At 40.4% G+C, this 27,944-nt stretch overlaps 1 long non-coding RNA gene across 3 annotated transcripts in view; it reads left to right on the top strand.

Moving 5' to 3' along the window:
* Positions 1-3,149: 3,149 nt before the first annotated feature.
* The window catches only part of LOC111270022 (uncharacterized), a 136,448-nt gene continuing 111,653 nt past the window's right edge, over positions 3,150-27,944 (top strand). For all 3 annotated transcript variants that reach the window (XR_002686078.2, XR_002686077.2, XR_002686076.2), the window contains exon 1: positions 3,150-3,573. This is a non-coding gene — a long non-coding RNA (uncharacterized LOC111270022). The remainder of the gene's footprint in view (positions 3,574-27,944) is intronic.

The following is a 27,944-nucleotide window of genomic DNA, read 5'->3' as shown; positions in this document are numbered from 1 at the left end:
TAGGAGTGGCAAATATAAAATAAATGAAATACATAGCACATAGCGCTACGACTGCGCCACGCTGTTCATGCAAGACGTCCTTAAACACGCGTCTATGTGGTGTCGTCCACAGCGGCCACAGGTGCGGCTTTCGTTTGCTTCATGCTACGATTTATTACCAGGCAGGAGGTGGTGGAAGCCAAACTACCACATGTGAGCTCTTTTTGCGCAGTTCCTTTCATGTTCCGGAGCACCGGTGGTAAAATATTTCGAGTCGACCTCAACCGTTCGTTCCTCCCGTTGTCGCGTAAATTTTAGGTAGGCGGCCGTTGTTGGTAAGCTAAACTGGCGGTGGGGATCCTCAACGAACAGCGGCGTATTCGCTTGTAAATAGAGATAGCGGCTATGACAGGACGTATGCAGGCCCAGTATTCTTTTGAGAAATCAGGGTTCACTCGGCCCTGTCTACACAGTTAGGTTGTACCGAGGTTTTCCGGATAAGTGTGAGTGCCATATGATGCCATTGCCGCAAGCTTGATATTGAAGAAGCGTATTATCGTATTCAGGGTGGAAAGCGACAGTTTTTTTTTTATGGCAGTGCTCATTAACAACGTTTCTTTAAGGCGAAATGGTTGTGTCGACGTACTCTTGTTTATAGCCAACGAACCGATTTTAATTCTTATCGAGGAGAAGACATTCATATGGCTTTAGTGGAAACTGTTCCGGATAAGGCAAATAGCCATCGATATCACTAACCTATCTTAGCTCATTTATTGGTTAAACTACGTTAGGTGAAAGCGATTGTAGCATCAAAATAACTTAACTAACATCAATGTCGTAGAGGTTATGACGGGAGCGGGGTTAGAGAAAAAAACAGGTTGCTTTTAACTTGTATCTATGCAAAATCAAGGGCTTCGTTAAAGCTATGAACTTCGTAAAAGCATGAACTTCGGTAAAAACACAAGTAGTTATGTATTGCTTGATTTGCTACGAAAGCGTACTTTATTGGTGAAAATTACTGGGCTGACTAGAATCTTCTTTGGAAATAACTAGGCTCTTATGAAAGTCGGTGTTGAATTGTGGCGTTTTAACAATAAAAAAAATTGTTGTGTATTATACACCTAAATCGAGAACAGACTGATTTAAATTGATAATATATTACCTAACAGAAAAACTAATTTCCTCCGCCTTTGGGATTATAGTGACACCTAGAGGTTTTCTACCAAGAAAAATATAGAAGCGCCTACTAAATTAACCAGCCCAAACTGGATTTCGTGTAGTTCATGAGCAGTTTTAACGATTCACCTTGGAAGATAGGTAAAAAAAAAACAGAGATGTTTAACGGAGTGAAGCAACAGTAAAAGTCAGTAGGCGCTACGCGAAACGAAAAATTCAATCAAAAATAAAAACTTTTACGCCGGTTAAATGGTAAATGATGTCCACATTTTAGCGTTAAGTACTGAAGATCTGCAGTCAGTTTTTGTTCTTCCATTAAGCGGCAAGATTTTTCGTACTCTTTGTGCATGTTGATTTAGATAATTGACAAACTCATGTCTCTTTGTCCGGATTTCTTCTGCCCCTTGTACTGTGAATGCTATAAAGAACTGTGTTGTTGAAGTCGCAACTTTGTTATGAAAAGTTGACTGATTAAATCTTTAAATTAAAATCTACGTTTTTAAGCTTCACAAATATACAATGAAATTTAGTGCATTACAATTCAGTACCGTTTTTATGTTTCAGTAACTTTAATTTGTAAATCAAGGGAAATATTTGTGTTATAAAATTCACCCAAAGACAATTTTTGTTTACATCCCTTATCCCTAATTCGCAAAATTCGCATGCTCTTTTATCCCTTGAGGCATATTCCGTTGTTAGACCATTCTATCATCATATATGGTTCTAATGCCATCGGCTTTTCAGATTGTTCCTTTCACCTCGTGGTGCATTGCCCCAGCACAACTGTTGCCAAGGAGATAACAGGCACCCGCATCGAGAATTAGCAGGGGCGCTTTGCCAATCAAAGGTCTGGTCCTGTCTTTAGGCGCCCTTCTGCCACTGGTTTAGACTGCCTGTGCAGGTTGATTTGTGGCTGACATATGGTTCTATTGCTATAGCCATTTTACGTCGTCTACAGAACTCTACAGCTGACAGCAAAACTGTTTAGCCAGCATATGCTGCATGTCTGTTCTCTGCCACTGGGAACGCTAGATTTACGTTTGTTCTTCTTTAACTCCTATTTTCTCTTTGGATCTTTCTACGTACACTCGTCCCGTGCAAGCCAGCTTGCCTGACTGCTCATGTCGGCGTATTCAGCAAATAGCGCTCTTTGCTATTACCAACTGATAGCTCTAGAGGCATGAAGTACCTTACGCACGATATACATACATCCCTATATATATATATACAGATCTATTCATCTTCTCGAACCTTGGGCATAGTGGCGTGAAAGGGCCCGCCTCTGACGTAAATGGCGTGGCTGGTGTTCCGTCTGCATGCTACTGTCGTCTGAAAGGCGACCTTCTGTACGATAGTTTCGCCCATCTTACTTGCCCCTTTCCTGAAACTGTTATCGCTTTACGTTTAACATGAGAGAGGGCTATTTGCTAGCGCACCTTTTATCAAGATGCTTATCTGAACTCTTTGGCCGAAGAAGATTTACAGAAAACAGCAACGTAAACGTTTTCCCTTGTTAACTATTAAGCCTTTATCGACTATTTCGACTTTGTACAGCAGCTCTCGTTTCTAGAAAACTGGGAATAGACTATGCCAGCACGCGATACTTTAGAGATAATTGTGTTGATCTGAGACGTTGGAGGATATATAGACAATTTTTTATTTAGATTCTATTCAAATCGAACATATTTCTAATAATAGTAATAAAAGTATAGATAAGCATAAAATAGATATTATTGAAGTTAACCTGAAAACTAGAGGCCACTTTGTAACATGACACAAATGGCCGACCTCTCCTACGCGCATTGCGAATGCGAGATGCAGTTGTCTCATGTTAGCGGCTCTACTAGGCAAGAAGGGTGCTTTTTACAGAAAACGTGCCTCGGCTAACGGTAACTGCGACGCGTCGATCGACAATGGATAACTAAGCCTTCTACTAGGAGAGTTGTCTGCCGACTGTATAAAAGCACTGTATTGCCGTATCATTCAATCCGGGGATCTTATCTACCGCAGCAAGGCTGCATAACAAATCATCATCATTACTAAACGAGTTACTCAATCTCCTTTAGGTATCTTTCGCAGTGTTGCTACCGACAGGACACTATTCGTCCTTTAAGTTGCTTTTTTACAGTTTTAGGCATCGAGCCCACTATTATCTGGTCCCTGTCATAAATATTTAAACAGCAGCCGACCGAGCTGGGTGAGATTTACCATCATGTATGGACGTGCAGTTTTTGCTGATACTACTACGTGATTCAACTAAAAATTCACACCACATTAGACCACGTCGGGATCGGTCAGAGACAGTGGGTGCGCATTATGAAGGATCTCACCGAGTGCAGCAGCCCAGCAATCGGAAAAGTGCGATATTTTTGTCAATGTAATAATGTTTAGTGTAGTAAGGCCAATCATATATCCGAGGTAAGTAACGAGCTAAACTAATGACATCTTCAACCTGATCGTACTTCACCTCTTTTCAATATTAGATAAAGACTTCCTGATAGCGAAATAAGGACGTCGCTTTGTTGATAAGCGACATGATATTGCGTCAGGATTGTTGCTTAGGCAAAAAATAGGTAGTATTTTGGCACGCTGACCTTAGTCGTCGTCGATCACCAAGCCGTCACGAAGTTGTTTCATCGTAACTTGTCCCTCAGCTGAAAATAGGTCCACAGGGACATATCTCTAGACTTCAGCGATGACGTCAAGCGCCGGCCTCATTAGTGTAGGAGTACATCAAACCGGATGCGCGTTTCATGGACGACAGGCCTTTGCGCGTTTCTGCAAGACAACACTGGTCGTGATCCCTTTTTTGTAGGCACTACGTTATTTGTCACCTTCTGTAACAGGCTCTAAGACACGGGCTCGCAACATCAGTTCATATCGCTTTGCACTACGTATACTCCGTGGTGAGAACTGCCAACGTGGGCTCTATTGGTTTCTTGCTTATAAAGGCCATGTTGGCCAACAGAACCAACATGGGCTTTCTCGAGGTTGAGATTTCCTAGCAGCATTTACAGCTTCTACGACCCTTGACAAATGGTGGTAGTAGAGACTTCTCTACCATTGGAATGTTGCGGCAGCTGGCCGGCACTATGGTTGATATGGCAAGCGCTCATTTTGACCGTACTACAAGAGCGAGGCCTATTTTTTATGGTCTGTGTAGCGTTATGTGCCAGCGGTTCTTCAACACGCACAGCGACACCCTTTATAGATTTTTGACTAGCTGGAGCATCCGATGCTTCCATCTCGATGCCCCGGAAAAACAGGAGCAAGTCGACAGGGTCGTTAGCATCTTCAAAGTCAAATACTGCAAGAACGTTCGGAGAGGCACAACACGCACCGATTTCATATGTGAGGCAAACTGCGAATGAAAACTCCATAACGAAACCCTTCGTTAACCTAACTACACTTTGCTTCTGATTTAGTAAATTGCGAAAAAGCTCGATATAAATTGAGGATACCTGTTCGCGTTATAAATGTTCATAATATAAGCCAGAATTTTTCAACGATTAACGTGATTTTGACCACAATTATTATCTATCTAATAAGCGTTGGACGACGTCGTAGTTAGCAAAATTTGTGTTCAGATTGTTAACTAAATCTCTGTGAGGATTAGGCAAAAGTTTTCCACAACCCGACGAGCCGACACAAATTGGTAACATTGATTCGTTTTGAAATCTAATTGTTAGATCGCTCTTTCCACGAGCAAGCAGTGAATTGTACACAAGCAGACGATTCTTGACTAGAAAACAGATGTATCATTTTGTATGGTAGATAGTATGTCTGCAGCTGTTTCCTGCTTCTTGGGACGAGAAAGATGTTCTGATTTCGACGCTGGGCTGGGACAGATTTCATGCTGAAAGTGATCCGGCTGAAACGAAGTTAGTTAACTGAGGCAGTAATCATTTGTCTGCTGGCTCTTAAGGATTGCGTTGCCTTTGTCGTAGAACCATTTAATCTTACTATCAATAGAAATTTGAGTAATAAGTTTCGTACATATAGTAGGGACTGAGTGCACAGGATACCCCCTATAACTGAATCGTTACACTTAACAGATCAGCAGGTGCCATGTTTTCTTCAGCTTCTTGGTCAGACAGGGCAGGGTGGCGCTGAATGTCACTACAAAAGCCATCAATTCCTCGCTGACATAACGAATCATTTCATTAACCTATATATAAGCATAAATATAAGCTATGTATAAGCGCGTGCTATGTCGTCACCTTTCACAACTATACGATTTTACTTTACCAATGCTCAGCCCTTGTTGTCAACAGTACTAGTTAGACCGTAAGGTGTCCACACTCGGATTCGGAGTCAGGCAACGTTACAGTGTGATCTTTCTCGACTTCCTTTCGAAGTACCGCATGTCCTAGTCGAAGAATGAAGAGCGTAGCCACATAGGCTGTTAGTACTCTGCTTTGGCTAGATACAGAACTTGTGAATAATAGAAAATAATGGCTGATAACAAGATCATGAAAAATCAGCACAAAAAGGAGAAATGGCTTTGTTCAGCGACTATCACCTAGCGACATTAAACACTAACCGGCTAATCCCAAGTTTAGAAACACATTGCCAAAGGCTGATCGCCAAAACGATTAGTAGTATTGGCGTGTCCTATGAATTAGACACAATATGTTTCAAACATATTGAATTGTTTGACGGTCTATGTGAAATCTTGTAGTGCACTATTTATCAGCGTAATCGACAGTGTGTATTAAGTCTTGGAAGAAAAAATGGTGCGTCAGCAAAGTAAGCCATCGAGCGCTACGCGCTCACTGACCCTGAAGATAGCTGAGCAGGAATTCTAAAGACACCTAATGAAATAATAGTTCCTTTAGACTGCACTAACAAAACAGTGAAGATTTATACATGATTGGGAAAACCGGAATAGAAATTCATATGATCATCATTAGGTCCAAAAGGTTCTACTCGTTGAAAAAAAAAAACTAAATACTTAAAAACACCGAGGATAAACTGCTTGTTCGTTACATGTTATTTGGATATAGATTACAATTTCAGAATAGGTTCAGTCAAAAAGATGCTCTGTTCCACGGCGGATGGTTGTTTGCATCGTCAACATTATACGGTCTATATGTTTGGAGTGAGTTTTCCCCAATACCTTCAATACCTGCACAGATTTTCATACAATTAAGCGTTGCAGACAAATTTTGAATAAATAAAAAATTTAATTTGATCAAAGGTATTCGAAACTCGATAAGGAATTATCAAACAATTTTTATTAAACAAAAAGCTGCAATTTTACCATGAACTGTGTGTTTAAAATGTATGGCTAAATAATTTGTTGACAAACTATATAGCCATACATTTGACGTTCATGGAGATTTGGACCGATACATGGACAGTGGCACTTTTCAAGACCTAGACAAGTTCCACAGATTCCTAGACAATTTGACCATCTGGGTATCAGCACATCATTATCAAAGATAATTTTTTGCCGTCAGTGACTTCTATGAAGTGTAGTAAACTCAAGAGTCTGAAGAACGGCACCTAAATTTGGGTAGAGCTTAATGCAATGTTTGTCGTAACGAGTGTGCTTGGTTGAGCGACGAGTTTGTACTTCCCGATATCGCTTTAAACCAAAGAAGAAACACTTCAAAAATGACGAATCGCTCAAGCTATATTTGTGGTAAATAGTGATTATCCTGAATGACACTTCTAACAAATACCGAAAAAACTCCGTAAGTATAGCTGTTTCTATTTGAATACAATCCTAGAAAGAAACATAGAAAAGAAGCCGCAATTCAAGTGCAATACTTTGTATATATATAGCAGCGACCAGCCAGTCTGTCTTCTTAGTTTCGTCGATTCTTTAGCGGCACATTCGTGTCCAGTAATCGGCTTCTAGCTCTTCTCCGTCGGATTAATATGTTCATTCTTAAAATCGAAATTCACATAGTGGTACTTAGCACCACAGCACCCCGACTTCGTTTGGCCAGCTGATTGGCGGGAGTCGAGGCAGAGCGTGAGACTATGCAAATGGCCACAGTGGCAGTGGATGAGGACAGAAGTGTTAGTTTGGTTTTCAGCTTGGCCGCTTGGTAAGGCCTAACTAGGTCCATCAGGCTAAATCGAGAGAGAGAGAGAGAGAGAACGCTGCCAGCTGGTACTAACAGTACCTTCCCAGCGATCCCCAGCATCGTTGGCTCACTTAAATCTTCAAGGTCATAGACTTTTATCTGTAAAGCTCTCTAGCCATTTTTCCTAGTAGATCGTTACTATCGTTAAGTTTAGCTAAGAAGCTAGCCGAACTTTAGCTTGAAGCAGCTGTGCTAACTTTCGTTGTGTAACCGGATAAGCAGGCCAGCCGGGCACAGCCAGCTAATAGGAGAGGGTCTGAAAGGACAGAATCAGGCCGAAGCTCTGTAGCTGTATCTAAAAATGATGGTAATAGGATAATAATAAAGCAAACGCCACGTTACAATAGGATACTGCATTTTCGCATCCCTCTTTAGATTATTTGCTATGCTTCGTGAATATGTACATATGCATTGACCTGTACATAACTGCTGAGTGACCCTAGCCTCCACTCACGGGAAGTGAAGGACTAAGAGGAATTTTATGCTGCACCCCCCATACAGAGTCAGTAGTTGAATGGGGCGCTCTATAAGACACATTTTTTTGTGCTAAAAACGTTGAGGTTACAGGTATGGTTTTAGGAAAAATCGGATAATCCTTTCGTACATATTTTTTTTTATTTAACCATCCGTTGCCATGCCATGCTTAAGCCAATTTTTGCAGGAAATATTGTATATTATTATTTTTTTAATTCTTTTCTCTTCAGTTCAATACTTCAAATATGAATGTAATCTTAAAATCTATTTGGGTCTAGAATCGGGTCGTTAGGCTACTTGCTAAATCCTTTTCTTCTATTCTTATTTTGTACAGGGCTAAGCGTTCCCAACAAAAATCTTTACCGAATAGCTTTGCCCGTTCGACATAAAGACAATTTTTTATATATTCCGAATTGGGGATCGTCGATATGTGCTACGTAAATCACTACATAAATGTATATTAACTCTGATCAAATTGAACTGTGCAGTGACGTGATATATACACTTAAGCGAGTTTAAAGGAGTCATGGAGTTCCAGTTGGGGCTCGAACCCTGGGCCTCAGATCTTATCCTGATTCCTTCGCACCTCTCCATGGTAGCGTAATATTGGTGCAAAAATGAACGATATTTATTTAATAATTGTACAAGATACTGGTACGTATTTCACCATAAATAATTTGCGCTTGCCCTTATGATATCTTGCCGTATCAATACATACGTTATGTATGGTTGCCGAAATATCCGATGCAGCCACTCCCGGAAGCTTGTGCCTAGGCACTGCAGCAATCTTACTCCGCAGAGTACGCGATCGTTTGATAGCAGCCTTTATTCATCAGATGGAAAGTGCGGTCCTCTCTGAAGGACAGTAAGACACTGGTCTTTTTAGAGAGCAATTGTTTTCTATGAAATTTGATGATCATTGTGGGTATGACATATGCATATACAAGATACACTACATTGGCCGTCCAGGATGTTTTGAATGAACGGTTTATTGGCTGTCTACCAACGTGCATTTCAAAGCTCTGCTTTTCGAAACGAGATATTTGATGCCACTTAAAGTACACCTACTTCACTTACTTCATTATGAAAACGACGGCTCCTATAGAGTTCTTACTTTCGCTATCTTCATAAATTTGTCGCTCTGTATACTGTTCTGAATAGGTTCGACAGCTGCGAGCTCTTACTGTTTCCAACTGACTAATCTCATTGAATTGAAGCTTCAAGTCAGCAACCAGCTAGAGGTAAAGTCAAAAAGCTAGATACCGCCATTTCATCACCTAGTGTATTTTGCGACCTACTTTGTGAAGGTTCTAGCTGCGTTAGTCAAATTTTGCGTTATAAGGCAAACGTGTATATGGCCAAAAGGGCAATTCATCAAATGAGTAACGTCGTCGCTGAAAGATTCTAAGTCCTTAACGCTCAACAGTTGATTTTCTGCCTCAATGAACTGCCCAGAATTTTAACCCCGATTTACATCCCCGCATCAGCGCGTGCTGAACTCGCGTTTTCGTAGTTCGTAGCGCTGATGACGCTTCCTCGTTCATAGTGACGATGACATCCGGAAGATCAGAATGACATAGGAGCTCGGCGGATCTTCTACTCAAGCGTTCTCGATCCCCAGAAAGGAGGTGCGATCTAATTTGAAAGATACTTATTGCACTGTCTTTTCTTCCGATGGAAAAGGGTTTCTTCGAATAAATATTAACCAAGACTGTTCAAAAATGTATACGAACGAAAGGTCGATGATTGGTTCAAGAGGATTTTTATCTTGAATTAATTTAAATGAGCTCAAGAACGCTGCATTAATACGTCAAATTAAATCGTGAAGTTTTTTTATGCAATGTAGGTACATCCATTTCCATAAACGTCCATAATATGATAACCGTATTCAAATATTGATTATGGATAGATAGGCGCGTGGCTACACAAGCAGAAGGTAGAATTAGGAACAAACTATTGATGTTGACAGCGTGAAGACAAGACACATCCTGTAACCTTTTTCTGAACAAGGGTTATCCGGTTAATGCGACAGAGATTCACTTGATAATATTTTGTTCTTCATTTAATCGATATTCGTATAATAGAACATATGAATACAAAACTGGCAGAGGTCTACAGATGAGATTTATAATAGACGGCTTTTAAGTAACGTTCACTCGATAGCAAATGGCAGAGAAAAAGCCTAGAGAAGCATTATGTAAACAATACCCGAAGTTTGTCCTACTCGATACGCAAAGCCCACAAAGGTCGTTTCGCTTCATCATTAAATATTTACAGAAATGGTATCACATGGAATCTCTTAATCTGGGAGCTCTTTATAATAGACACGTCAGGCTTAATCATCCGTACACTGATCAATGAACGACCAATTAATGCCAAATTGCTTATGCTGGCTTCAGATTAAATATGGACTCATGTGTCGCTCGCGTCAGATTCCCATCTTCATGATAACCAAGTACATCTCTATAATATATCACAATAAGAAGTACAGTGCTAGAGGACGGTTCTATTATTGAAGAGGACTTGTTTAGTCAGAATAAGTAGGAATATTTATTAACTCGAGCCTACCTATGCCCTAAAAGGCATACAAACCTATAATGCAAAGTATGCGTGTAATCAGACCATCTAAACATGGCAGAACGAGTGTACAGCGAAGGCCAACATCTTCCACACGAACGATATGCTAACATGACATTCTGCTCGTGTTGTGCTTAGAGCTGATATGTCGCGTTGATCCTACGCAAAGACTTCCTTCTTGGCGACTGACTTCGATCATTCATAGCTATGCATCGTCGCGACGTTTGCGTTTCGAATCTTCAATACAAGCATGTCTATCCGATACTCTGATTCATGTTATTCTTCTCGCGTTAATGTACTACAAAAAGTCTGCATTTTTTTTGTGCTTTCACATATTATGAAACGTAGTCGATTCTTCAAGCTTCGTGTTAACTTTTCGCAGCATCACTTACGCATAATCTATACTCATCGAAATGGACTTTGATGAACAGAGGTTGCGCAAGGCGCTGCATGAGTCCTTCCTTAATCACTGGGCCTATGAGTGCTCCATGTTTCAAATGGTCCTATCTTTACGTTGATGTTATTTAGCCAAAACAAGAAGGATACCGCGCTAAATTTCGCGGAACCAGCTTGCTTTAGCTGAACTAGATGTTCCGGATATAACGTAGATGCCCAAGAGTTCCATTACCTAGTATTAGAACCTAAACCAGTTTACACTGTGTAAAGTTCATAGGTCAGTAGAAACTAATACGTTATTAATCCAGACTGAAAAAAAAGGTATAGCAAGAATATCGCTACTTTTCACGGAAGGCTTTCATTTTCTTAATACGAGTTCCTTATAGGTGAAGGTTCTCCCCTAATTATAAATTAACAATAATCCAACACAAACGCAGCCCATTACATCTCTAAGCTGACTCTAATTGACAACTTTGATTTCTGTGAAATCTACCCAGCGTCTAATAGTACGTTTACAACGAACTTGTATAGTATGAATAATGGTAATGACATTTTATGGCCACCCAAGAAGTATACGTTTCTTCGTTCATCGGCCTCGCACATTTTGTATTGTTTAATTTCTGTTGGCGCTCACACGTTTGTTGGTTGGTTCATATTGCAACTTCCGCTCTTTAACACGCAAGCGGTAAGGCCGATTCCTACATCGGTGTTCGAATTTTTGTCAAGGGCCGATCTTGCTTGTCATCATGTATAAGCGGGCTTGACCCGAAGCTGTACGGTTGAACATGAAGGTTTCTTGCAGGAACCTCGATCGAAATGGAAACGCAAAAAAACTAAGGTAAAGTCATATTTCCGAAGCTTGAAAAAAAATACTATTCCGTCAGTTTTACCATTCCGTCAGGCGGGAATTAGTGTGCTATCTATCTTTTAATCTCTATCTCGCAGGAAGAACGTAGAGTATCTCAGCTAATTTTCTGTTGATTACACCTTACTATAATAGCGGCAAACAGAACAGACATTCATGGGCCGATTTAGGTGTCACTCCTACATATGCGTATTAGAGGAGATCCAAAACTATTTCTCTTTTTAGAAGCTTTAAGATCAGCAAAAGTACCAGGAAAAAACCGGGCACGCCTTCTAGTAACGTACCTTTTTAAACAATATGAGACTAACTAAATGTGGAAAATTTGTTTATTGATGGGCATTATGGAAGCAATTACCCAGAAATTCAATAAAGCATCGCTGCGATGGCCCAAATCATTTACTGCGAGAGCTGACAAAGTTGGCTAGCGTTCCGGAATATGATATATGAATACTCTGTTTAACGTGAGACTTGATGCTCATGTAACTAAAGTCATATTTACAGCATTCTAATAAATATTGCCGGAGCAGTTCCCATGTGATCCCGATGAATTCTGGTCATAACTCAAAGTGTGAGACACTCAGCAAAGACAAGGTCTTCAGATGTTCTATGCTACCTGTCCCTCACCATACTATCTATGTAAAAATAGTAGCTACATTTGAACATTTAATAGCATTCGCGTGACTAGAGTAGTGGCATAAGGTGATCCCACGCACTGCTTAACGTTGCCTCCAAATATAGGCCTAGTCAGCAATCGAGCATCGAGAAGTTCCTCAACAATTCCTTTTTCATTCATCTTACGGCATTACACACATACCATACCATTGCCTTGCCACAAGAAATGACATGTTCAATCTCTTTGTGACTACAATATCGGAGAAAGGCTGAGGCTGATTGATGGTCGTTGCGAAGGTGGCTACGGTCGATTTGTCCTTGCTCTTTTGAGTGTAATCTCGCCAAATGAAATGGTGCTGGGAACGGTTCTCGCCGAATAAGCATCTCTCCCACATCAAAATGGGCAGATAATGTGGCCTAACAATCACCAACCGCTCCTGCCATTCCATCTATTCGTATTGACTGGTCTTACTCCATAAAACGGGACGGCTATAACGAGCCTGCCTGAAGCATGCCTGTTATGAATAGGGTCAGAGAAATGACAATGAACGCATCAAATTGCTTTTACGATTTGAATCGTGCTCCAAATGAAATCATATCCATTGTTACTCGTAATTCGAAATGGCCACCTAGTCTTTTGGCTCACATAATCAGTAGGATATATCGAATACTTCTATGCTTTTGTTTACCGGGCAGAGCACCCTGGATTTGTCGACTCTATCTTGTCTGATTCATTTCGCGCTCAAATGGCGAGCGAATCGGATGCTGACCGCATTCCGACTAGGTCCGATTGGTCGTTCAACGTTTGGCTTTGAAATGTGTAGAGCTGAAGCCTATTAGGCCCGAACGAAGACTGTGGTTGTCACTTAGATCAGACTACTCTAATCGCTCGTCCAGCCATCTGAGTACGATATGCAGCAGACCAGGAAACTAGCCGTTAAAGCAGACACTATGTAAGAGTTTCGCTACATTTGCCTTTCTTCGTAGATCCTTTATGTGTCGAGTTTTACGTCCTGTATCGCCGTTAAGTATTCCATTAGACGGCTGGTTCCCAGCGCGAAACGAACCGTGTGTCTATGCCCGGGTTTCTTTCCTCGTATGTTCAATAGTACCTTTGGTATCCGACATTATGGCTGCAATAGTATCCCTTGCCGATGTGTCAGTTCTGTCGAGGAATTATTGCACTGGTGGAGTGTTTCAAAGGCGAAAGCAGGAATCCTATCGCGTTCGCTTCTATAGCTCGTTCACCAAGGCTTCATGCTGAGTCAAGAGACTACGGCTACGAATCGAAGGCACAGTAGATTTCACTGGCCAAGTCGGCGTTGTGATAACGTCGTACTTTTAGTCCAGACACTCTGCGTCATTCGCATAAGAGATGAAAGGCAGCATCACGTCATGAATAGGCATACGCCGCCATACTGTGCAATCTGGTTTCTTGGCCCACACAGAAGAATTCAGTAGGCTTCTTTCTAACAATGTGCTATCGTTCCAGCCGAGATCTCTGTTACGTCCGTATAAAACAACGGCCCGGAAGAACATTTCCTTCTAACATGTTCGTGCAAATACCATACGTAACACTCGATGATAGAACAAAACGAGGGAATATGGAAGCTCTTACTACTAATAAACTGAATATGTTGCAATAGAGTAAGGAACTAACTACTCGAAATCTTGGTAACGGGTTCAAGACCTGAGGAATGACGATATTAGTGCAGGTATATTTTTGTATATATGATATCACATCTGGTACCGACAAAACGGGTCTCGATGTTTATCTGTTTGTCCGTCCGTTTGTCGAGCCTAGCCAAAAATTTTATTCCTAATGAAGTGTCAAACTGGTTTTGCACTAACAGTACCTCATTATCGTTATTCTGCTGTTGTTGAGGCGGTAACCATCGAAATGATACGATAGTCAGATCAGCCACCCACCGCCATAAATGCCATATTCGGACCGTCCAATACCGTTACTGATCGCTACGATGGAATGTCGCTTACTAAAATACAAATTAAAGACTGTATCTTTTTTGTTTATGCCGTTTTACTATCTACTACTAAATTCGCCGTATTATAGGTATATATACATATACGTATATAGGTCCAATAAACAGGCGCTTTTTTGTCAACCTATACACGCTAACCCGCATAACAGACGTACTACGGCTAACAGCATATTTTTTCTAGTCACCTGATAGAAAAATCGAACGTCGCTAGATTGAGCTCTGAAACACGCACTAGCTAGTTTTGTGTCGGCTAAAATAGTGGAGGCTTAGACACTTTTACCATGTTCTTTGCCTCTTTGTATCTTTATTATTCTGTTTTTTGTCACTATCATTGCTATTAACCAGCAATTGTTCTGATTTTAGAAAATAAATGTATGCAAGCACTTTAGTGTATTTGAGTCACAGTAGTAAAATCACACAAACATCTACTGCACAGCAGTACGTAGTTGATCGGATGGCCTGCTGCCAAAATGTTCTTTTCATTATAATACCTATAATAAGCTACAACTGAATCGTACCCTCGTTTAGGCTAAACGTTTCTCGGCAGTTAGGTCAGTTTTGGATAATGTTTCGGAGGGCGCCATTTTACCGAGTTCTCTATAAAAGTCAAGATATTACTGATTGTTGATTCGGTACAATCAGAGCAAGTAACTTTGATTCAATTATTTTATGGAAAAAAGCTTCTCTCAAACAGGAGTGCGTCGTTTCTGTACATACACATATATTTTTATTATTCTCTATTTGATAGAACCTTTTGATCCCGCACGTCCATGCACCCCCGACGCCATACTTGTATCGTAACAGTGTCCTTATTATTACTCACTCGAGCTGTCGACTCACTGACTGCAGCTCTAATGTTCTATTGTTCTGCCCTACTTTATTGATTTAGTCTGATTGTAACCCTGAGCTTCTTATCCTTGTCTTTTTGCTAACCTATGCATTTGATACATTCTTCTACGAGTAGTCTGTACTACTTCACATATCTACGGTAAGCACAGTAAAGGCTTAACAGGTAGGCAAATATTGGCTGGCAACCTACGGCGTCGCTAATACCGTTCACTTAGGACTTTGTCCTAAGTCCTCGAACCAATTATAAAGGCGATCAGTGAAGTTTTGTGGAGCGCATAAATGGAAATCTTTGCTGAGCCATGTATCAGCAAAGACTTATAAATATCCATATAATGTAAACAACAGAAACGCAATCTTGAATAGTTTAGCGCAAAGGTGATTCGTGGGCGAAAAAGCAAAGGATTTCCAAAGAAAGCAACATGTTACCCGTCTAGACATCAATTTTTTTTTAAATATAGTTATCATATCACTTTATAGGTCCATTAGAGGTCCGGCAAGACCTGCCACGGCTAGGTCTTCTACTAAGAACAAATCTTGATGCTATACCGAAGGGGTAGTTCCGAGGACTCTTTTCGCGTGCTATAAGTAGCAAAATGTTCCGAAAAACAGATAGCAATTGTGACGAGCATCTTGTTTACATCTCTGGTGTCCTCTAGCTGATTCATAGACAATTAGATGACAAGAGCTAGCTTTTTACGTCAAAGGCATGCAGTAGCGTACTGTTCTTAAAATAGACATTTCTCCATAGAAAATACGTGGAATGAATGGAACTCTTCTGTTTAGTCCGAAAAAGAAGCACAACGGTCAAGTCTATGTAAAGACTCAAGCGTCGCCGATTAGCGAAGCCTTTCAGTGCATTCCAAATCACGTAGTGCATTACTTTCCACTTGTCTTTCCTCGGCCGAGCTTGCCTGCAGCATTGGTTTGCCGATCATCAGGTCTGGAAAACCGACAAGAGAAATTCGTCGCCTTACCAACGAAGGTCCCTACCCTCGATTGTTGGACGTGACAATTGTTGCCATATTTGTCATAGACGTAATCCAACACTGGCCAAAGAGTGGGATAAACAGAATGTGATGACCATGTTATGCGATTCCTGCTACGTTTTTCATATCTTACCGCTATTTTTTTCGTTTGTGCGAATGAGCAACCGGTGTGCGGTAACACCAGAATAACGTACACCCTTCAAAAACAAACGAGGTTTATTTGGCAGGCTTTCTCAGAATGGGATGACTTGGGATATAGATGCTAGTTACTATAGGAATAACAACAAGTACTGAATAAAAACAAGAGCAAAGCGATTTACTTTCAGAAAATTACATTACTTTTGGTGTTAACACTTATTCGAGGTAATATTTTGACAAAAAGAACCCCGCGTCAAGGAGTATTTCATAAAACAAGAAATTTCTTCATTTTGATTAACTGACTACGGAGCTAGGGAACTCGGGCGAAGGAGCAACAATAATATATAATAATAAATCCGGGACAATCCGAGCGCTGTGTATTTTGTTAGATAAAAAAAAAAAAAAGGTTTTCAACTAAGACAAAGATCATGACGACTTTTATAATTGCCCCAGAAATCTGATTTAGCAAAATTACTAAATGCCTTTATATTACATAGGAGAGGTGACGTACATGTAGAATTTTGACGAACCGCAAGAGTAAACTTAGGTGACAGAGCTCTTAGGTAAAGGTTGCTCTCATTGACAGGGTGTCGGCGATGCGATCCATCCTTCTGGTCTAAGTCGGGCTTGAAGTTAGAGACTCTATCATCAACTCCTCACGGAGCCCTTTAAACCCTAACATTTTTTTTTTTTAATAATAATTAAACGTTACGGTTCGAAAGTGGAAATCTGTACTCCAATATTTTACCAGTCCCATTATTATTCGCATTGGCAATTATGATAGCTCCATCTATTCGAGAACAGCAACTGCCACGTATGGTTTTTCCCTTTTAGCTCTCCGTTGACTGAGCCATGCGAAGCTTATAGGCATCAACCATACAATGGCCATAATGTAAAACTATTACAAACTGCTTCCATTTGAGTCAAAATCAACACTATCCTGACAGAGCTCCAGGACAGCCAACTGCAATATGCATTTTTATTTCTGCATATTATCCTCTATATCAACATGTGTTTCAATTGTGAGTTCACCGCATCATAAGAAGTCACACGAAGCACTAACAAGATGTTCAGCTTGTCCTGGCTTCCATAGACACAATACAAAACCTGAACATAAATGCTTTTGGCAAAAAAATAACGCCAACGGTAATGCTCCCGAGAACAATTCTAATGTCTACGTTAGTTCATCTATATAAAAAATAGAAGCAGATTAATCGCAAAACGCGGCCCAGTTGAGGTACATTTGTAGAGCCCTATAACCTGTCTCCTGACTTGGCTATTTCCACGGGTTTATACTATATTTTACGCTTTCTATATGGTGTTTGGGTATGCCTATTTGTCTGGCTGCCGTTTTGGGTGCGGGCGCACTCTTTCGGATGACCCGTCTCCTATCAGCGGTTGTTATCCTGGTCTTTTTTTAGGGTAATGATGCAGATAGCATGTTGGACCTACGCGGAATCGAGGAATGCTTAGACCCTGTAAATCACGCGCTTCTGCGGTGTCTCGGCTCTTCCGAGTCTTTGATCTTACGACACACAAACTTGGAGGCCTGTTACAGTGCCCTTGATTCGCTAATAGTGGAACGGAACACTCTTCCTGAAAGGTGTCTTCTAGAGACACAGGAACCCACCTCCTGCAGTATCTTACTTTTACTACCAATAAAGCTAAAGGGATAACTATACTATAAGGTAAAATAACAAGAACATCGTACCACTTCGGCCGGCAGAGTATCTAGTCAGGTCACGCCCCTTAAAAGGAACAAGTTGATGTAATTTTCTAGTATCTGTTTTTTGAAAACCGTTTACGTGTAGAGCAAATTTGTAATTGTATGTATATATTTTATTTTTATTGAGGCTAATTATTCGCTAGTTTTAAATCACTGATTGGCAGCTGCGTAGAAAGATAGTCTAATTAATTTGATTAAGTCGAACACCTATATAAGCAGATAAAAGTTCTATCTGCAGAGGAAGTCCAATATAAACAATTGCAATATATAAATTAGAGGCGAAAAATATTAGTTGCTTTTGCCCATTTTTGTGCTAATTTTCCTTACGAAATCGACCCAACTCGGTCCTCTCTAGAACACCATGTGATGGCGTAGCCTTTATATTATAGTGATCAATTGTTTATCTTCTAAATTTAGAGACACGTGAGCTTCCAAACGAAGATATACGTGTGATTAACACTAAGGCTAGATACATTTCTTTTCGAAATGAGAGCCAGACATGTGAAGCAATACCTCGAAACAACATCAGGCGTAAAACTTGAAATTTTCAAACTATGTTGCGGCGAGACTGTTTTAGTTACATAATAGCAGATCAGGATTTTGGGGGATCAAGTCGGTCACTTTGCTAGAGAGCTATCTGTGGTTTCTATGACCCCGCGTTCGAAAGTACTCCCCGGTTCCATTAACTTATAATTCGTGATTATCAGTACCTTTATTCTAATCGTTATTAAATCTTATTCCATATTCTTTAATAGCATATATTAGCGTATAGTGAAGCCTCAGGGTTATTACCACGAATATTTTTCCTTTTCTTTAAAACGTGAAAGTTCCCGGAAAACTTGGACAATTAAGCGTTTTCTTTCAGTTTAGTAATTCCGTTACTTCAAAATATAACAACTAACTATATTTAGTTGTTATAGCTGAATTTGAATTACTGTCTATTGCAAATGCATACGTGCAATACGGAAGGTCGTAAGCATTGGGTACAAACTTTATCATCTGCGCCATATTGCAAACCGGCGTACGTAGCCGATTTTATTATACAAAGTTTTCTAGAGAGGCGTCACACCCCTCACAAATGTCTGCAACTTCAGAATTCATATAGTTGACTACTGCCCAAAAAGTTTGATGCAGCCCGTGGATAGCAAACAAGTTACGACATTACAGGTAGGTCAGCCAATCTCTTTCCAGGTCTCTGTGTCGCAGAAGTTCTCAGCGACTAAAGTATCAAAAAGTATTTATTGTATTCGCTGGGCAGTGTGTCTTCTCGGATATGTATCACCGACTGAAATGGTCTGTTCAGGTCAGACATAGGCCGGTGATATAGACTAGAGCTGCATGGGACGCATATAAACGTGACCTTGTAGGTAACCGATTCTGCACTCGTTTGATAGCACCTATTTGTTTCCTTGTATGAGGTCGTCATACTTGGGAATGTAGACATTTGTATACACAAGAGTTAATATAGTATGAGGGATTTTTAATTATATATCTTTTCTGAACAGAAATAACTATGCCGCTGGTGGCTCACCACATAGCCATAGCATTTACGGCCTGCCGAAATAATGAGCAATCATATAGTTTATATAGTAGCAATCGTATAGTAGGATACAACATATAGTTTTAATCCAATGACGCCGTACGATAGCAGGAAGAACAGCGTTTGTATCGACAGTAAAAAAAAAAAAAAAAAAAAATACCAAATAGAAGAGCACAGATACAAGATCTTTCAAATAGAGCCCAAAAACGTGTTATTCTAGTATTACAGGTATCATTAATATTGATGTAAGGACTTCTACTGCTCAGATAGTTTTATCTGATTTGTGAAGCGCTGATAAAGTGCCTGTTTAACAAAATTCACAATTAACAAGACGTAAACAATTCGGTAAAAAGCTTTACAAAGGTCAAGGTGAATAATATCAGATGTTTCATAGTGATTTCGATAGCACGCTTTGTCCTGGATTAACGACAGAAGCTGTGCTGCTGTTGATTTACTCTTTGCGAATTCATGTTGGGCATTATGAGAAACTTGTTCTGATGCTAAAAATACCACAATGGAGCCGACTGTGAATGCTCCGTAAGCTAAGCAAAGTATCGCTTTTGTAGGTACTTGGCAGAATATATACGCTAAGGAGTTACCGGTCCGTGCTAGCTTTAGGTCAAACAAATAAATGCAGTATAGTTGCCAGAACCAATGAATGACGCTTTTGTGTCATCAACACTGGCACCATGACGTGTCTAAGTGGCATACAAGGCGATACCGTGGCCGGCTCTAGGTAAAGCAACTTCAGTCCAGTCAGAATCCATTGTACCCGAAAACAATTTGTCTCGTAGATGGCAAAACCGTCGCCGTATAGGAGACCTTGACGAAATGTCTGAGTCCTCGAACGATATCAGACAGATAGCAGATAAGTTAGCGGTAAAATTTTCGAGAAAGTGCTTCAGCTTTGTAGCCAACAGATATAATTTTCTTTGCCGTTCCGCTCTGAGCAAGGCTTTTTTCCTTTATCCTCAAGCATAACCAAGCGTGAAGCGTTTTTCCGCTGTTGAAAAAGATTGCCAGTAGAAAGATGTTCATTGAACAAAGCAATTTAGCAGAAAGCGCTGTAGATCCCGTAAAATGGGCCACGCAATTTTCGGCAACGTGGTCGAAAACGTACCATAGCAGCCAGTGCGACACTTCAACGTCCCCATAGCTGCTCGGCCGCAATAAATAAACCCGTTTTCGTTTTCCTGTGCCGCGGGGCTAAAGAAAATTAAGTTATCTCTTTGAACGAATAGCTATGAAAATCGTTTCCAATATTATCGAATTTTGCTTAAACGCCGATCGCGGCTACAGTAGCACGGTCGGTGGATAAACGTTTTTATGACAGACCGCCCTTGCTAGAGCTACCCATACGATCGGCGCAGCTTTGGGGGCGTAAGAAACAAAATAGCCCTTGGATCAGCGGACAAGATTAAGCCAGACCGCCAAAAAAATATTAAGAAGAAGCACAGCGTGGTCTAAAGCCAAGAAGGCATCGGGGCAGAAAATCAACTTGGCAAGCTCGAGCCACGTTTAAGAATAACGCCCGGTAAAAGCAAACGTTAAGTGCGCCGACCGGCCTTCTGCTGGCCTATGTTGTCTGTCGTTGGTATCTTTGTGGTTGTTTCTACGACTGTTTTCGTTGTGAGAGAGGCCACCATTCGATAGGGCGAGTTTGGGCCCCATTTTAATTAAGCCGCAAATTTGTCCTTAGATTCTGATTTTGCTTGCTCCTCTTTCAGAGAGAAGCGTTTTACCGAAAGTTTACCCGCATCAAAGCTGACTCTATCCAATAATGCTGCTAATAGCCATGTAAAATACATGGATGTTATTCTGTAGAAGAAGATATTCGTCCACGTACTTCAACATATCAACTTTATCTAGTTACGTATCGCTTCGTAGGAGTATGTTAACGTTGATAGTGACGTGCACAAAAGCACTATTCAATTACGATTACTCACAATGAACAACTCAACTAGGCGGAATTTCCAGGTACGAGAGGGCTCGAACGGATGAATCTATGATGAAGGACAGCTGCATAATTTGTATCAGCTGCACGTTGCTAATCGATAGAACAGATATGTATAAGTAAAAATTATTTTTATCATTAGGAAAAAACGGGGCGCGAACAGATTTCTCTCGAGTTTACTACTGCCATTGCCGGGAGCTAATCAATCAACAACTAGAACATCAATCAATCATGAATAGCAAATATTGACTTCGTTTGAAAAAGATACTTTTATGAGCTGATTGGAATACGGTGAACAAGATTTTCGGTGAGCGTACAAATACGGTGAAGAGAGATAAATGACATCAACGATCGACAAAAGAGAGATCGAACGATGATATTAATCTGTCACAATGCGACCTGTAACGCTTCCAGCGATTTTGAAAGCGTTAATAACTGGTTCCGCTATAATAAGCTATCTTCAAAATGAAGCGGTACTATTTTCGCCAGGAAACGGCTTGCAAAAACCTCACCTCCCGAATGGGAACCGTACAATGTACGTACTATTTCAACGAGCTAATTAGCGCCGTCTAGCGGTAAAAATTCTTGCCTTAACAGTATAGCTTTTAACGTTGTCTAGCAGGATCTTTTTGCTCTGTCGTACAGATGCTAAACGCCATAAGGCAAGAGCGCTTAAAGGCTACGGGAAAATACAACAGTAAGATTAGCTAGATCCAACTTAATGAACGAACTTAGGTAAACAGAAGATCTTACTTCAAAGAAAACTGTTACTTATATCACTTATTTTCAAGATCTTCGTCGCTTTTAACTAATTTAGACTTGACTTAAGCTCCTTTATACGAAAACCCCTAAATATAAATATATAGGGGCAAAATGACTTGGTAGTGCAAGAGTTTGCAATTTCTGTCTGTTAAAATAGGCTCAGCAAGTATATTTTTACAATAAATAATAATAATAATAATAATGCATTTCCGCTTTGGACCGTCAATAGGTGCACAATACCCCTCGACGGAGCAGCTCCTTATTAAGCGTTGCCAACACTGGGGTAATACATAGTGTACGGTATTGACATGGGGCTTATGGGAGGTTCAACGAAGAGGTATCGAGCGACGCACCGAGCTTAGTTGATTTTCCTTCTCCAATTCAGAAAAGTCAATGTGCCGATCAACCTCGAGCTTTGCTCAGCCGCCGCAGAAGTCGTCATGCGAAATGGTTATACTAGATCGAACTGTTGCATATTTGTCAACTATATAAATAATCCAAGTATATAAACGCGATGAGTGTGCGCTGAGAACGAGCACGAACCCATTTGATGATTAGATCTGTAATATAATTGAACAAACAATTAGATTTCTTTACTCTTTATAGTAATTGCCAGATAACTGGCGCAATTCTGTTCAGCATATCTTTCGTGGACCAGTGGGTGCCCGACAAGTTGCAACCTGCGGCTTTGCAGCACGTTCTCCTTAGGGACAACAATTGTTGTCAATTTTCAGAAATCACGTTCCTTTTGTCGCGAATCTCGGAGTGCGCGTCTCAAAATCTCTCTGGCAGGTATAATGCTCAAGCTTTAAAATATGCACTAGAATATTATGGAACTACCTATAGACGACTGCGTCTCTGAGTGTGGTTTAGAAACTAGCTTATACACGACTTCTTGAATTAGCCGTGCGTGTATTCAAAGTTCAAGTGTTATAATGAAGAAAAAAAATGTTTCATGTCGGAAATTCAGTAAACGTAAGAAGGGATATATTTTGCTAAGTTAATGTAGATGAATTTCTGTATTGACATGTCACGGGACGCGGACTTTCACATTAGAGCAGCCCCTTATCCTCAAATGACCTCATCTACGCTTGAAACACCTACGACTTCCGCGCCGGTTAAGTAAACGCAAAAAGGAATTATATGCAAATCAGAGTACGCGACACCAGGATGTCGAGAGTTACAATGCAGTGCATAAATTAGCATCATAACGTTAGAAGGAGAGAATACCTTGATATTGCGTGTCTTACTGACGACCGCAGTCATAAGGTTAGCCCAGATCCCAAGCAATGCATGTGGTTGTTCGCCACATATAGATTGGACCAGCCACTAAATGAGATATGGCAACTAGAAAATGTCCTATTCATCTAAAGCGACGATTAACGTCGTAGTTAGCTGACCTTAAAGCAAAAAACGTACTCAGGCTCTGGTAAACAAAAACAGCGGCTGGTTGGAAGGTCGATTTATTCTGTGGCTATCCTTTACGCCTTTTTTCGCCGGGCTGTCCTGATTATGTGGTTCTGTCCTTGCTTAAAGCGGCATACACGGAACTCTCTTTGCCACGTATCCTACTTTATGAACGCAAGCTCCCACATTCATGGCACACCGTTTCGACTCATGAGTATACACTAATGTTTTATGCGTCATGCTTCGTCCATATTCTTTTAGTCTTCTCCCTTGCTGCGCCGGGACTTTACGACGGCTACGTCTTTCGACTGTCTGCTGTTCCGTAGTGTTTTTTGTCCATATTTCTCTATTACTTGCAAAGCTCGTTCATTCTTTTTGTTTGTTTCTAGGATTTGCACCACTAGCCCTGTTGTTAGCTTTTGTCGTTGATCTCCAACACGAAATAGCGATTTTCGTGCCATTATGAGGCGGACCCATTATACCAACATGTCTTTCAGCACCTTCCATCCAGTATGCTTATATGCACAGCGTTTCGCACACTGATTCATGCGTTCTCTAAACTCGTTTACTGTCCCGCCTAGCGTCGCTTTCGAGAGTACATAGTTTTTGAAATATGACGGTTCCGTCCGTAACATTTGTAACGCTGACACAATGCGTCAATGCACTTCTTCCATCTGATGGAGCTCATCATTCGCAGCCATTTTTATACCGAGCCTGTTTAGAAATATGCGATGCGTCTCCCCGTAAAGTGAAGTGACCGATTTGTCTGTAAAGGCTTTCTTTGCAGGTGTCATTCATGAACGTGTGATCTATTCGAGGCTTCAGAAAAATTGTTCGGTTTTCCAAGCAATCGCCTCTATTGCTCATCGGTCGAGTGATGCCGAATCTTTTCTCCTACTCTTTAAACAGCTATATTGCCCGCTGCCATTATAAAGTTGTAGATAGCGCATTAAACTAATATGGAAAGATGAATTTTTAGCCATTTGAGCTAAGCATCACAATGTACAAACAAAGTAGGAAACTTGTACCGTTAATAAAATAAAAAAATGACAATGAAAATTGATTAGGTGATTACTTTTTTAGGCTATAATATTTAGTATCCTCAATGCCCTTAGTATGGCTTTGCTTTCGGAAAAAAACCCTAGCAAAAATCGCTTCTGCAAAAAATTGTAATTGAAGAGACGACTCCTAAAGAGAGAGGAACGGCATTAGACATATCTAGAAAAGCAACACGGGTAATTTGCGTCTGCTGAATTGGAAAAATGTATGCGCTTTGTGATTATTGTAAATCAGTTATCAATCCAAATTACGTGAACAGTTCCACGTAATTGAGTATGACCAATGATTTTCCAGGTGCGTAAATAAAATTCAACGAAACTGTGTAGCATAAGAAAGTGAAGATGCCAAAAGGATGTAAATCAAATTTCTAAGCACAGACAGTTCTGAGACATGCTGTGTAATAGGATGCGTCGATTTCTTAAAAAACATCTAATTTGAATGGGAAAAGCGTTGAGGACCAGCTAACCCTCTAAAATTGCTCAGTCCAAAATAGTAATTGGTCTATTGCTTCCTTTCAACCACCGTCTCGCTGACGTCTACCCAGCGACACAGCTTTGGATAGTGTCTCATAGACTTATAAAATTAAACGCGTGGACGCTCCTTCTTGAAAAGTTACCACATCTCACCCTTGAGAAACCTGAAGTTATTCTCTTTAAACCGTCTGTACAGAGCTGATAAGGTTTCATCGGAACCGATATCAGACTGCCGCATTTGCAAAGGTGCTTTGTGTCGTACCTGCTAAGACATTCTGTACACGAACGATCTTCCTGGAGAGATTGGCCAGCTTGACAGAAACGGTTATTGTAAAATTAAGCCGTTAAGAAGAACAAAGGTACTTTATTACGTTAATAATTGTTGCTTTGATAATTAATAAGGATAATGGCGCTAGAAACTAGCTTGTTCTATCATAATAACAATACCTGCGAAAAAGGCAGAATATGAATGTACCATACTTTATATTCTGTAGCAGTTCCTAATTTTTACTTAAATCTGTTTGTGTGTTACATATCCTGCGTCATTACTATGAAAAAGGATCAAACAATGTTTATTGCTCCATACAGGTATACCTACCGCTACCGGCGACACGTTGCCCTTTTCAAAGCGCCAGCGCAGATTTTTGTAAGCAGACACATAGTGCAGTAAACCTGTTCTTTAGTTATATTGATGAAAACTTCATATATATCTCTGAATAGGGCACAGGCCGCAATTCGCAAGTTAAATAGGTGTCTACCAGATACCATGCAAGGCCGTCCTTAAATACTACGCTGTGCAGTTCACCATTATTTAGTTTTACAATGTCGCAGTTAAATAGTATACTTTTTTACGGTTGTTTCATCAGACGCCATCCCTATTTGCGAGACTTTTCCAAACGAAATCTCTGCACGCGTGTCATCTTGTACGCTGGCAGAAGACGCTGACAGCCAGCCTTTCGACACTGTTGCTTGATATCCCTCTGTATCGATATAACACAGAGCAAGTACCACACAATGGTACAGGTTCAAGGATACTTAACAGCCAACAATGCATAACACCATCGAATGTAGCTTTAGATGACTATCGTGACCGCTAATTAGGTCTCCAGATGCTGCTGTTATTTAGGTACGGCAAAATCAGGTTAGACATATTCCTTGAAATAACAATATAATCCACCTAAACGGGTGATTGCACATAACAATGTAGTTTGGGGAACACTTCATGCATTTATTTTTCAACATGTATTAACAATACATCCATTGTATGCTTGTATACATACGTGTAATTTGTGCCGACCACCTTTATACCAACTAACAGTTTCTGAAATGTTTCGCGCGTAACGTGACGAGACAGCTTAAGTTGGAAACGGGCCGTCTGTGAAAAGCTTCTTTATGTTAAGGAAATTGAAGTAACTTTCTCATAGATTCCAATGTAGACGTGAAGAAACGGCCCGTTTCGAGTAGCTCTGCCGCAATGGCTAGAGATCTGTGAAACACCTAAATGTAGACTGAGCATGGTTTTTGAAGCTCTACACCATTTTGTAAGATACCAATTTCTCTTCTTATCCGTGGGGTTGACAACTGTTTAAAAATGCTCATGTCTCTATTCTCCAGGACATTACCCGGAAACATTAACCTGGAGTTATAAAAGTGCATAGTTTTAAAATGGCGGAACAACCGCAAAGGAGTAAGAGGTCAACGCCAATACACTAACAGCTTCATAGAGAAAGAAGCATGACATCTATCACTAAGTTACAAGCTAATTATAATATCGTAGTAGAACATCTCAATTATAATAATAATAATGTATTAATCGTGATAGCAGTAACCAATACATCAGGTGACGGAATCACTGGAGCAGTGTAGTTGATTTGTTGAAAGATGATGATTCGATAACGCAACGGAATATCTATGTATTTAATTTTAATAAGGAAACCCAAATAAAGCAAAATTTTTCACCTATAGTCTTCTCCAGTGAGCATGGTGCACTTAGTTGAATAACAACTGCATGATAACGGGTCACAGGAGTAGGGACGAGGGCTATAATGGTTAAGGTCGGAGTAATCACACATTGGTTTTTGGTTCTGGACGTATGTATGGGTAATACAAGCCATTTGTTAGAAATAAGCTAAGTAATCTAGCTTGTTATACGTAGACATTGTTCATGAGGATCTTTACGCAGAGTGAGATCGAAAACACGTCCCCAGCGCCTTGAATAGTTTGTATTAAGTCAATACAAACTCACGTTCGAACTCACGTTAGTTAAGCAGAATCAAGCTGAAGACATCTGTTAGATATAGGCTGTTTACGTTGGCAAGATCGTTTTTCTCCAGGTGGTAACAAAGCAGAAAAGTTAGACATCCGTCCCGCGGCAAAAACAAATAAAAGAATGAAAACGAATTTTCGTAGAATGTTGTCACCGACCACTTACTCACGTCAGCTTGTACATCGTAATTATCTGCTAAATGCAACTTAAGTTTATTAATAGTCCTGTGGTTAGGCTAAACCAGCTGACTGAAGTACTCGCTTAATAAGCGTCGAACATGTTGGAAACAAAGTTCCTTCTATAGCCACCTGCTGTTACAAGTCCCAGCTGCGAAAAATCACGAAACAGTAAGGATATTTTTCGGGATCACATCTCAAAATGTCCCTAGCCTTGTCGGTTTTGACAACATGCGGAGGCGATATTCCTTTGCGTTAGTGCCGGACATTGAAACGCTGATGTAAGAACATTTAAATGTTGGGTGACATGAACCGTTACTAGGCTGAAACGGACAAAGTCCTATAGCAGTATGTGCGTTAAAATAGGGTAATTCAATTTAGCTAATCATTAGTGATTACAGACTGATCGTTATCGGTAATAGCCGGGGCTT

This window comes from Varroa jacobsoni, unplaced genomic scaffold, assembly GCF_002532875.2.
Source record: "Varroa jacobsoni isolate VJ856 unplaced genomic scaffold, vjacob_1.0 scaffold_1430, whole genome shotgun sequence".
NCBI classification, from domain to species: domain Eukaryota; kingdom Metazoa; phylum Arthropoda; class Arachnida; order Mesostigmata; family Varroidae; genus Varroa; species Varroa jacobsoni.
The sequence above is the reverse complement of the archived record's forward strand: the minus strand, read 5'-3'. Positions and strand labels throughout refer to the sequence as shown.